This window comes from Chlamydotis macqueenii, chromosome 2, assembly GCF_036417535.1.
Source record: "Chlamydotis macqueenii isolate bChlMac1 chromosome 2, bChlMac1.mat, whole genome shotgun sequence".
Taxonomy (NCBI): Eukaryota; Metazoa; Chordata; class Aves; order Otidiformes; family Otididae; genus Chlamydotis; species Chlamydotis macqueenii.
In genome coordinates, this window is record NC_141557.1 from 43,974,160 (window position 1) to 43,982,448 (window position 8,289).

An 8,289-nucleotide genomic window follows, 5' to 3' on the forward strand; every position below is an offset into this window, starting at 1 on the left:
TTTGAGCCAACACAGGTAGAGTTTGGGGTTCAGTTTTACTGAAAATTAAAATTTAAATGTTAGGAGAAGAAAATAGATAGTATAAACTGTTTAATACTCCAAAAAAACCCCCTGATGTTTCAGCTCTGGGGGCTTGAAATAAGTTAGAGATTGAGTAGTACTTTTGTCAGGTAGAAACAAGGAAGATGAGAAGAGGAAATGAAACTTTAAAAAAAAGAGGAAGGTGGCTTCGAAAAGCTTGAGGACCGCAGTGCTGGATGAAGACACTGCAGGTTATGTGACGGCTTGCACACTTTTTCTCTTGCTCTGAAATGGTTGTGTTTTGCATTGTGTGACCTGTGAAGGAATGGGTTCTTTGCTCCTAAAAGGTTCTGGGAATAGATCACTGTGTGGAGTATGGAGGGGGTGGCAGGACACTAAGATAATTATAACTTAGTTTTATGGTTTTAATGAAGTGGAGGGGCTAGAGGTGTTGAGTGATGCTCCAGGGAGGAGGACTAGGAGCTTGTTAGGACAAAAAGGAGCAGGGTACAATGAAGAGCAAGTGCAAACTTTAGTAGAGAGCTTATATGGGGAGGAACTAGTATGAATACATCGTGCACTAATAGAAATCCTGTCAGATATCAACAGTTTCTGGCTGTGCCAGTACTTAAAGGGTAGATGTGACTAGAGTGGTAGAAAAGTCTCTCTTTTCTGTTTGCCTGATATATATACTTCATATTCTGCATCTGGGATTTTCATGTTCTGCTAAAGCTGCGGGAGGATGCACTAAATCTGACCCAGAGTCTGCGGAATGTGTCATCAAGTTGCCACATGTTCTGCGCTGTTTAACTTAAAATTGCTCGGGGCTCCACTGTTCTTAGAGACAGCATGGAGCAAAACGCTGCTGCTGAGCGTGAGAGGCTGTTTGCTGGCCAGTGGCCTTGGCTATTGCTCTGGCTAGGAGCAAAAGTATAGACCTGCTTTTAGACTGAGTGTCACCTGAAAGCTGAGGAAAGCTGGAGCTATGTATCGCTGGGCCCTACTGATGAGCTGGACACTGGGCTGGCATCCAGGAGGTTGTGTGAGATGGGGAGAAGCAGATAGCAGAGAAAGGGTCTGTGGGAGGCCAGTGTCCTGTTCTTTCTGCCTGCAGAGATTTACACCCAGGTGGCAGGAGACAGCCCTCACCACAAAGCTCTAGGGTATTCTCAAGCACCCCTCCTGTTGAGGCTGTTCCGGTTTTCAGGCTGGAGCGCAGGTGCAGGTGCCTGCCCTTGGCTTACCTTTCACTCCTCTGCAGATGCACAGGGCTGCATGCTTGTAAGGCCATCCCGTTGGGAACAGACAGCATTTGGTTTCAGTCCCCGGTCCCAGGGCTTGTTTAACCCTACCACATGGAAGCAGGCCAGAAAGTCACACTGATGCTTGCCATCCTCTTCTCCTGGAGAAGGATGAACTTTTTTCCAGTAAACGGCAGCTGGAAAACAGGAAATGCAGTAAGTGCTGTTGGCTGCTCCTTCCTACGCCTGTCCCTTCTAGAGGTCACTGATAACCAATTACCACCAATTACCCAATCCAGAGTTTGCTTCAATACTGCCTGTCCCTGGGCCCAGAGTCTATCAGTCTCATCTAGTCCCCTGGGTCAGCGCTCTGACCAGTATGGTAAGTAGGTGCTACTGTTTATTACTAGGAACTGACCAGTATGGAAGTATGGAGTGGTTTCCCAACATCCAGGAGCTTGCTTCCAGAAAAAAAAAAAAAAAAAAAGAAAGAAAGAAAGAAAAAGCCCATACTTATAAACAAGTGATGAGGTAGCTTTATTCTCTTATTGTCTCATATCTGCGCTGGTTTACTGGGTTAATGACTTGCCAATTTATTAAATATCAGACAAGCTCTCATCCCCAGCCCAGATCAGCCCCTCTGCCTTGGGGCAGTTAGCAAAAAAATCTGTCTGCTTTTTGCCCTCTGCCAAACATCTGTCTGAGCTGCTCTGACAGCTAAGTTGAAGCTGGCCATGCCTAGAAGCAGCATTTCACAGAGGTAGGAAGCTTGAAAGTTAAAAAAGAAAAAAAAAGGAAGAAGAAGAAAGAAAGAAAAAAAAGACTTGCAGCACCACAGGAGTTTCCTGCCTCAAGGGTGAGGTGGCTACCAAGATAAGCTTTCAGTTTTACGTGGAGGCAGAATTTAGATTCTGAAGTCTTTGGCTTTGTTCTGGCTTCGTGCTGTGAAAGCTTGGCTTTAAGAAGCCAGTGCTGGAGTAGCAAAGGCATGGTATTGTGGCTGCTTGTTATGTGCTGGGGGGACAGTAGTATGATAGGGAGGGTTCATAACAAGGAGGCTGAGAGGAACCTTGCCTTTTGGGAGAGTGGTGAGGGGGAATAAGGAGGGCAGAGCTAGAAAAGAAGATGCAGATGAAGAAGCTAAAATCAAGGGGCCACTGCAGAGTAGCAGCGCTGCCTGACATTTCCTGAGCGAGCAGCTCAGAACAGTGCTGTTACTCGGGTTAATGTTTTCATATCGCTTCCTGAACACGGTATGACCTCCAGCAGCACCTGTTTTTTGCATATTGCTGAACTACAGCTTTACAGAAAGGTGCAGAAGAGAAGCATTTTCAAAAGCAGTTTTGTCCCTGGGTAAGTGCTAACTGGGTCTCAGTTGAGACTTGGGTTTGAGCAGAATATGTCCTTCAGAGCACTAGCCAGCCATGAAAGCCAGAGCTTCTGAAGCAGAAGAAAGGATTAGGACGTAGGTAAAGTGACTTCAATTAAAATGCATTTTTTCTGGATCCTGGCTTGACCTGAGTTAAATTCAAAGTTCCCAAGGTGGTCTAGATTTCATATATTGCTCTTTAGATGCTTATAGACCCGGAATAACAGGAATGTACAAAGCAACCATTTGAAAGGAATGAACTGCAACCCCTAAAGCATTAGCGAAAGAGCAGCAGTCCTGCCCTCCTCACTGTGACAGGAAATTCAGCCGGCAGTGTGAAGTGACACAGGAAGGCACAGGTGTCCCAGTGCCAACACTCAGTGCTACAAAGCCCGCAGGTTACTCTGGCCCTAAAATGATTTCAGCCCTGTCCTGGTGCACAGAGGAACTGCCACGAACATTGCCTTCAGAGCCCCTCTTGCCTGTCACTCCAGAGAGATTTTCCCACAGTCTGGGACCGTGCAAAGGTAGATGGGCAGCTATGCGGCAAACCAAGCACCTCGGGAAAAGATGGAATAGCGCAGAAGAAAAGGAACAGACGGAGTGCTCTGGGCTTTCATGTGTGGGTATGCGTAGAAAAAAAGTAATGTGTGGTGGTGAAGGAAACACCTGCATGTTTCTGTGGCTGATGAAGGGGCTACCAGAAAGACAAGATTACACCAGCTTTTGAAGCGGAGCTGGTGTGTGTGTGTGTGTGTGTGGATGATGTGGTAGGCCAAGCAGAGTGGTGGGGCATTTCTCCCCGCAGGGGTTATATCCCCAAGCCGCCAACAGAGTCATTGCTAAACTAAGTATGTCTGAACCACTTGTTCTGTTCTTACATGTTTGCACTTGTGCAGGAAGAGCAACAGCAGACGAGCAGCCCTCTTGGCATAGGAGGAATTGCAGCAAGGCTCTAGAAACCTTGGGGGGAAAAAGCCCCCACAGATATAGACTTAGAGGCACCTAACCATTAGGCACACAAGGAAGTTAGAGACAGCACTCATCCTGCACCTATTTTTACAGCCCAAAGAGAGTAAATGCCATTCTCCCAGGGAAAAGCATAGTGTCCCTTGGAGGCTATTTGCATGGGACCAGCCTTAATACGCAGCCATTCTCCCTTGAGTATTCAATGAAGAAAGAGAAGGGCAAGAGTGAACACAGCAGCAGTGACTCAGAGTGCAGGGGTTACCATTCCCGTCTGAGTCACCCTCTTGACTGCCTCTTCCTCCAGCAGCTACCCAGGGAGCTTGGCCTCTCAGCTGGAACATCTCAGGGTAGGGCTGAGGAGATACCCCTTCCCCTTTTACTTTCCCATGTGAAGCTGGGGCAACACCCACCTCTCAATTCCAGCACTTGCATCTCAGCACTTAACAGAGCTAATGCGATAGCTGAATGGATGAGAAGAGAGCAGCCTAGGAGTTGTGTATCACCTCAAAGCCTGTAGCTAGCCAAAAGCATCTATTTGCAGCTTCCTTTTGTTACATCTGCTAGCTAGCTGTGATGGTAGGGGGTCATTCCCCCCTCTCCCCCAGTACAGCCCTGCCAGCACACACAATTACACTAACATAACACACTTTTATTGAGATTATTGGGGGTTGTATGAGGTGGACCGTTGCTGGTGGCTTTGTACCACCATGAGTACGAATCACAGCTTTGCTGGTATAATAGCTCCTTTTAAATCAGAAGTGCTTTGTCCATCTAGCACAGACTACTGTTATTTCTACATCTGTAAATCACTCTTAACATAAAACTTAATGACCTGCATCCCCTTTTTTTCATGAACCCCAGCCAAACGAGCACAATGCTGCAGCTGTAGCTATTAAGCTATGGTGGCAGCAAAGCACTCCATTAATACCTCATGCTCAGCAGTTTGTGATGGGTGAGAGCTGAATAATTATGCCCTTGTTACCCCGAAATGAGAAGCACAATTGCCAGAAACAAGCATTTACAATTTAAAAACTGCATCAAGTCAAGGACAACATTTGTTCATTCATAAAACAAGCCTTTCTGAGCAAGAGGACTATGAGGCAGAAAACAGACAGACTTATGTTAACGAGACAGTTGTTTCTAGAGCTGTATTGTACCTCCTCAGCTAGACCTCCATAGCCACTTTATCCCAGCTGTTTTGAGAAACCAGCGGGCAGAGCTTTAGCCAAAACTCTTGTTGCAATGAATTGCACTGATGGGGAGGTTTAGTCTAGATTTGAGGGACAGGAATGGGAAGCAGGACTTTTAACAATGTGAGTATCAATAACTAGTGATCTGCAGCCTTTGAAACAGAGCAGACAGGCACAGGAGAGTGAAAATGGGTGTTAACAATAAAAATAGAAGTAGTGAGCCTGTCCTCCTTTCTGAGGATGCCTTGTTGCTCACACCAGGGTAGCAGCTTCGCATCTTTGGTTAGCTGTGCGCAGAGACTACAGAACAATTAAGTAACTGCTCCTTCCTTACCTACAGCTGAACATGAACAGGGCTTTCAGAATAGTATCTGCACTGACATTTTTGGAAGAGTGACAGCTGGTGCAAAGGAATTAGTTAAAAGGAGGGCTGTAGTGTAGATAGATAGACTTGCATTATTTTGAGCAACGTTCCACCATTCTCTAAGCAAGGGCAGGGCGTATGGTAATAAAACACTCATCATGCTTTTGTCTTACACTATTAGGCTTTTAGTGAGTCCAAGCGAGGACTACAAAGAAAGTTCTGAAGTACACCCCAAACTTAGCATTGCAGAATACCACATCCTTTCATGCAGCACATCTAGCAGCAAATACCTGACTGGGTATTTGCTGGCCTCATCTGGCTGCACATGAGTCATGCTACAGAAGAATGCGCTTATGCTGTCACCTCCTTGTGAAGCCCTGACTCTCACCTCGGGACTTGCCAACTTCAAAACAGCCAAGTCTGTGTTATTTTCCCAGTCCTGTTCTAATATTCAGCCAAGAGATAATAGGTCATAAGAAATAAACTGAATGAGCGATCAGGAAACACGGGCTGGTCAAAGCAAGTCTCACTGTGGTGCCTGGGAAGGACTGGAATTGCAAGAAGCCCTGTCTGGCATGCTTTACAGCTATGTTTGCCAGCATTTCTGTTTGTGGCCCCTGAAATTTTCCCAGCATGCATAATTTACATTTTTTTTTTATAATAAGTTTCTCTCATGGGAAGCTCTTCCTGAGAGTCCAGGAAATGCTCTGGTACTCTGCATTCCTTTCTTCTCCCACTCATGATCCACAGACCTTTCATCAAAAACCACAGTGTGGTACTGACCACAAAAATCTTCCAAGCTGCAGTACGGTTTCACAGGTGCAAATGTAGTCATGCAGCTCAAGCTTGACTTTGTATTTTTATTACATTTAAATTAAAAAAAAAATCTCTTGACAGGTTACAAAACAAAAGGAATAAAAGCAAAACCCTTTCAAGTATCTCCTTGAGACAATATAGGACAATATTTGATTGTTGCCCCATGTTACAGGGTCTGCCCCTACTGATGAGGGTTTGCCATCTGCTGTCAAATAGTTGCAGGCTACTATTAGATCACCTTACCCTCCTTTTCACAAGACTAAACAAGCTTTCTGGAAATCAGTGCTCTCCTTGAAACTATGTAGGATTGAAACTTTGTTTTCTTTTAACCCTAATAAAATCTAACAAGTTCATTAAACATAAGATTTGGAAGGCAAAAGTCGTAAGAACATGTAGTATTAATAGATTCAAAACGAGCCTTCAAACAGAAAAAAAAAAGACTGCATGCTGCAAGTATGTGTATTCATGTGTGCACATATCAAACGGTGCAACATTTTACTTTAAAAAAAAATTACTTGAATATCATAGATTGTCAGTTGGCCTGTTGCAAAACTATAACCTGTTTCTGTATAGAAGATATTTAATGTTTTGCTTCAGTCTAAGTACTTCAAAATATGCATTTTTGAAAGAATTTTTCTACCTGGAAGTTATTTTTGTGTTAGACCATCACATATGAATGATAACCAGTAGGTTTTGGAGAGAAACCAGGTGAAATCACACGGATAAACATTCTTTCATCCAACTGAGTTTAAGGTGGTAGAGGCTCTGAGCAACCTGATGTGGTTGGAGATGTACCTGCTCCTTGCAGGGGAGTTGGCCTAGATGACCTTGAAAGGTCCCTTCCAACCCATACTATTCTATGATTGTTATAAAAAAACCCACCTTCTGTCTACATTTTGAGAAGTGAGGAAATGATTTGAAACAGTATCACTAAAGTGCACAGTTCAATTTATAGCCACACTGATGAAAGACGAGGGCAAGGGGGCTTCAAGTCCGGTGAAAATGCAGGTGGGAAGAGGGCGAAGTCCTCCAGAGGAAATAATTTCCATCACAGGATCTTCTTTGCCCTCTTGTGGGCAAACTTCTCTCCTGCAGCTTCTCAGCTGATCCCTGTGCAGACAATCGCACTGTGCGGGCAGCACGAACAGAATGCAAAAAACATCGCTGCCCTTTCTGGTGCTTCCTTCGGCCCCCTCGAAAGCAAGAACACACGTACGTGCCTTGAACAACAGATGCACAGTCAGCAGCAACCAGGTGCTGCCTGCGCGCCCTCACAGAGGAAAGCCGCAAACTGCCAGCCTATATTCTGCCCTGCTGCACTGTTTGGAGAATTTACAGTAAGGTAACTTGGATTACGCTCCTGAGAAAGGAGTTGTCACAGTTCTAGCCATAACAGGACTTAAACTGTGTGGTCATGCTCCAAATTATTAAATCTTTATTAATCTTTCTTAGGACTTCTGAGTTATTTTCTCACGCTATGTAAATCCACTACTGACGTACACTTTTAATACAACATTTTGCTTCAATTGTTTTCTTGCATCTAGTTTTCAAATGTTATTAAAAGCATTACAGATCTTTTTCCCTTATGAATCCTTATTGTTACACTCATCTCTGGCAACGTCATCAAAGAGACAATTTCATCTTTAATGTTACGATATAAAGAAAAATATACTGTGGTATTCCAGTTTCACTGCCCACAATGAAGAAAGTGCCATTCTCCTCCTGTTTGCAAGCTCACTACCAGGTAATAAGCAGTTTGTAGGATTATGAAACAAAAAGCTACCCTGACAGAAAGCATGCAGATTTATTTCCTTTTCCTCAACCCTACCACTAACATTCAGACAAACATTTTTAAAGGATCCAGCGGCTCCCCCTCAACCAAGTAACTTGGTCACCTGCTTTTTTCTACACCAGGAGAAATTATTTACTGTTAACACCTTCTGCTCATTTGTGCTCCTTCCTATAATGAGTCTACTGCTCATTTTCAGCTCCAATTGATCAAGACAATAGGAAAGCAGCACTTGAATGATGCTTGTCACGGTAACCTATAGACCATGGCAGGTGTAAAGGGTATCGCAAACCAGTTTGGTTCTGCGCTGTGGTGTATGAGGCAATACTGACCTTATCGGACCTTTCCTGCTGGAAACTTGCAGTGAGAATATCCAGCTTTGCAAGTTGGACCGTCTTCCCCAGTAACAAGCAAATACAATGCAAGCTCCTTCCTCCAAACCAGGAACAAAGAATGATGTTATTTCCTATGGTTTGCTCTGGGGGAACTACATAGCAACACCAAATCATAGCAGCAGAAATGAGAAACAC